Below are 5,062 nucleotides of genomic sequence, written 5' to 3'. Positions count from 1 at the left end.
GGATTTACCACAGGGTGCGGCATACCTACTTTCAGTGGTGACCTCCCAGAGGTTACAATCCCCAAGTGTTTCGGATATCCAGAGGTTTGGTTTTCCTGCAGGCGGGTTGGATCTTGGTCTCCACCTTGTCTCACTGAAGGTGCATGTCTGATATAAATAAAACCTTGAATAATAACCTACAATACTGCGGAACCTTTTAATGTAATTGTGTGTATGTTTATATCTGAAATAGCAACTGTATATATATATATATATATATATGCACGCATTGTGGGTACACATGCGATTGTCTATGTGCATGCATGTATTTATCATGAATTAATATATATATATATATAGAGAGAGATTTATATATATATATATATATATATATATATATATATGAATATGCATATATAACTCTCTCTATGCGTTACTTGGTTTTGATATTACTGGGCTACAACAATGACAGGCAATGTGTTTACACATGTGATCAAAAGAGGCTTGATGAGATCACACAGGTAAGGCTAATTTGTTTAAGCCACAGACTTAAATACAATGGTTTATTTAGCTTAACCCCATCAGATACCATGCCTACAATGGCTAACGATAGCTTAAATGCCTAACAATTGTTTTCAAATTCACTCTGTCTGAGTATATCAGTGTTTTTGTGTATTCTTCAATTTTCATAGGCATACTGTTCTGTATGCAGAGCAAATGATCACCATACCTTTGTGTATTCTTAATTATTTGTTACAGACAAATCTACAAAACCTGTCTTGTCATCACTGAATATTTAATGTAAGGATTATTTTAGTTGTAGCTAAAATGGCGTTTTGCGACCAGTCGCAAAATGGCGTCTTACAGATCTTGATTTTAAACAGATTCTGTCTCAGCCAATCATCTGGCTTCGACAGTCCACCCTTTGATAGCCAATCAAACGCTATCACAACCTATTTTGAATCTGTTTGGCCATGCATGAGAATATACAGTTTAATGTTATTATGGTATGACACAGTTTGGTCATTTGAACCATTTAGATAATGCATCTCAAGGAGGGTATAACAACTCTTATACGCCATCTGTGGATCCTTAAGGGATCATTGGCAGGATATAGTAATTCATTTAGCCTATAAAGGAAGTTTTGAGGGGGAAATGGGACAGTATTACCTAGGATGTTTTAAAATAACATTATCGATATATATTCATGCACAACCATACAAAATCTGGATCACATTATCATAGGGTACATTCTAATTCAGGGTTGTAATACAGATCTTCCTTAACCTTGGTATCCATATCTCCATCACTTACCACCACCATCTCAATTTCTCGGTTTGCCCTAGTATGTTTCTTGCACTTCAACACATTAGGAACACATCTGATACACAAGCCAATTACTAAGATTACACTGATTATGAGGATCAGAAGTTTATCCACTGTAGCAACCAATTTCTGGACCCACTCTCCTAGACCGGAGAACCATTTCACAGGGTTCAACCAAGTGAACCACTCTTCTACCTGTTCCTCAACATCAGTCAATGAAGCATTATGGTTCTTTTGGAATTCCCACTTTAACTGCAGAATTTCGTCCATCTTCCGGTCTATCACCTCCTTGGGATCACTGCTGTTCATAATGTGTAAGAAGATATGGAGATGGTGTGTTTTTATGGATACCAAGCATTTCACCATGTGTAAGGGTCATAATTTCTGGAAGTATCCCAAATAACATAAACCTTCTGAACTCGGGGAGAGCCACTTATACGCATTTCTACCACATATAAAATATACGTCATCGGGGAGAACACAAGGGATTGAAAACATCATAGTCATTAGACACATTTCTCTTGCATATAACCCTACTTCAGGTTCTCCCATCTGGTCAAGACATGTCTCTGGTTGTATAATCTTGGCACAATACCCTTCTGGTACCCTACCAACCATTTCTTTAGTATCACTAAGTGTATACCTATACCTAAAGTGTCTCCCATTTGATCTAATTGTGCATAACAGTTCATAATCCATTGGCTCATTATCAGCTCTTAGTGAGTAGGTCATCGTCTGGTTATTCACTGTCACTTCCCAACTCCCTGGTTTATTGGGGTTGGTTATGTTCAAACATAAAAGTGATCTATCTACTTGGAATTGATGGAGTTTAAAATGAGGCGGCTTGGATGAGAGGAATTTTCCATCCAGCATTTTCCCTTTGTGCAACTCTAAAACTTCTGAAACATTCAATGGAATTGGCACCAACCCTACAATATGCTGTCCCTGAGGCACGTGTGAGCACACCCAACAATCAGTTTGATTTAAAACTTTGCCTACCATGTTATGATACTCCTTTAAAGGATACCCACCCCAATACGGGTTATATTTAGGCTGGCATCGTTGGATATCAACTAGGGACCCACAAAGTTCACAAATACAGAAATCTTCAGATGATAAACCTTCACACTGTCCCCGAGTTTCAGGTATCACAGATCTCTTAACAATTACTGTACTAATATTGGTCAGACACTCCCCTGATTGGCATAGCACTCCTCCTCTCGACTCCACTCCATTAACATCAACATCAGCTCCCATCTCCTTTATTTGTCCTCCATCACAGAAACTGGAAATCCCCAGACAAACCAAAAATACAAAAATGAACACAGCAGAACAATCCATTGCTGCAACACCGATCTACAATTTTTTTTCAGCTCAGATATCTCACGGCCACCTTTTAATCCTCCTGGAACAGGTTCGCAATTGACAGGTCCTCGTTATCTGCCTCGACTCCGCCCTGTATCTCCACCGGTTGGTTAACCTTCCTGCAGTGAGTGGAATGGACCCAGGTATCTTTCTCTGCCACCTTCAAAGATGTGGTACTCCTCATCAACACCTGATATGGACCTTTCCACTGGTCTATCAGACAACTTGAGCGTAAAAAATTTCTGATAATACCAAATTCTCCAGTTTTGACATCATGACAGTTTGCATCAGACATGTTAGATAATAACACTTTCAATTTCTGTTGTTCTTACTCATCTTCGTGAGACACTGCACAGTAACCTCATTATCATATTTTCACATGAGGCTGCCTGTCAAACAGTATCTCAAAGGGGGACAGATAAAAAGATGGTCTGGGGTGATCTTGATATTATTAATACCCACCAACTTACACATATTTTTTTTAAAGACATCACCTGTGAAATGAGTATCCCTATACTCTAGGGATACCGTATCTGTATACAACCTTCTGTACAATTAAACCCTGTTATTAATAGCTACTGCTCTAGGTAGTGTCTTAGCCCCTGGGATTGGACAGTGGGCCTGATTCAGACCCGCTCATAAGCGGCCGCTCGTTTGTTCCGAGCGATGTTCGCACATCTGCGCATGCGTATGGGTTGTAATGCGCATGCGCCAACCAGTCAGTGCGGTCGGAAATCGTGTGCTCGCAAAATAGCGAATGCCTGCTAATTTGAGTGACCGGATGAGGTGTTTGTGGGTGGTAACAGGGGAAGGTGCTTGAAAACGGGGAGTGGAGATCCGAACGCAGGCGTGCCAAACAGTCAAAACGGGTGTTTTAAGGGTGTGCATAATTAGCAAAGCAGCGTCATCGACCACGTCAGTTGGTTGTCTTTTAGCCTGAACTGCTCGCATGATTGCGGTAGGAAAATGCTACCACAACAATAGCGAGCAGTTCACACGCCTTTCGATGTACTCGACTAATCAAATAAATAGCGTAGATGACGTATGATGCGAGCGGCCAGGGGGCGTTTTTTCAAAATAACGAGCATGTTTCGTTCGCTCATTCAGACATAGAGGCGTCAACAGACCGCAAAGAGCGAGCGCTTAATTTACATATCCAGCCCCTTTTTCAGAACGACCGTCCGCAAATAGCGTCCGGCTCTGAATCAGGCCCAGTATCCCAAGTACTTGACCTTAGCCTGGCATGGCTGCAATTTGTCCTTAGCAACCTTGTGTCCTGTGTGTGAGAGATGAAGCACAACAGTTTAGTATCATTTAAACATGCATAAATGAATCAGGGCACAACAATAAATCAACCACATATTGTATCAGAACAGATCCATTGGCAGGTTGAAAAGATTGTAAACAGTCGTATAAGGCCTGGGAGAAGATACTGGGGTTGTCTATGAAACCATGGGGCACTTGTGTCCATGTGTAGTGTACACCTCCCCCTATGTGAAAGCAAAGAGGTACTGACAATCAGGGTGTTAGGGAACAGGGATGAAAACAGAACAGAGATTGGGTATCAGTTACATCAATTACCATTACCGGTTCTTTCCTAGTATCCCCAATTAACCTGGCTGGCTGTAGACTACAGGTGTGACCTAACCCCTAAAGCTGACTATCTTCTTCTAAGACAGCATTCATTCTCATGGTGTTAGCAGGTGACTGTTGAGAGTGTCCCTCCTGTTGGTACCTAGGGATTCCCTGACCTACTTTACAAAACCTACTTATGTGACCCTCCCTGTTACATCTAAAACACCTCCGTATGTGAAGTGTGTTGAAATGTTGTTGTTGTGTGGGGGGAGAAGTATGAAAAGATTGCGGTTGAAAAGATTGAGGTTGAGTATGAGGACATGAGTTTGGAGGTTTTGTGGAGTGTGTGTATTTTGGCCGTGTGTGGTAGAAGCATTGCGGTGGTTTTTGCATTACTTCTAGAGCTTGAATACTAATGGCCATTAGTTTCTCACTCTGGATTTCTCTCTTCTTAAGGATGTTTTTATCATGCTCAATTGCAGTCTCCCTGAGTGCATCCACAGTAATTCCCCTCCACCCAGGAAGTGAGGTCTGAACCCTGGTCTTAAGGATATCTTTAAGACCGTCCATAAGCACTGTTACTGTCATTTTCCTGTAATGAGTGTTATCTTTAATATCCTTTATACCTGTGTATTGGGTAATAGCCTGCAGAGCTCGGTTAAAATAGTCTGCCGCAGACTCACTCTCCTTCTGTTTAATGGAGAAAAGTTTACTCCAATTAACTATGGGAAAAATATGGCTAATTGGTCTACAATATGAGTTATATTATTTTGATTGCCTTCATCAGTTACAGGAACATCTCCATCCAATACACAAG

This window comes from Taudactylus pleione, unplaced genomic scaffold (genome assembly GCF_031769625.1).
Source record: "Taudactylus pleione unplaced genomic scaffold, aTauple2 ptg000953l, whole genome shotgun sequence".
Classification (NCBI taxonomy): Eukaryota; Metazoa; Chordata; class Amphibia; order Anura; family Myobatrachidae; genus Taudactylus; species Taudactylus pleione.
This window is presented reverse-complemented; position numbering follows the sequence as displayed.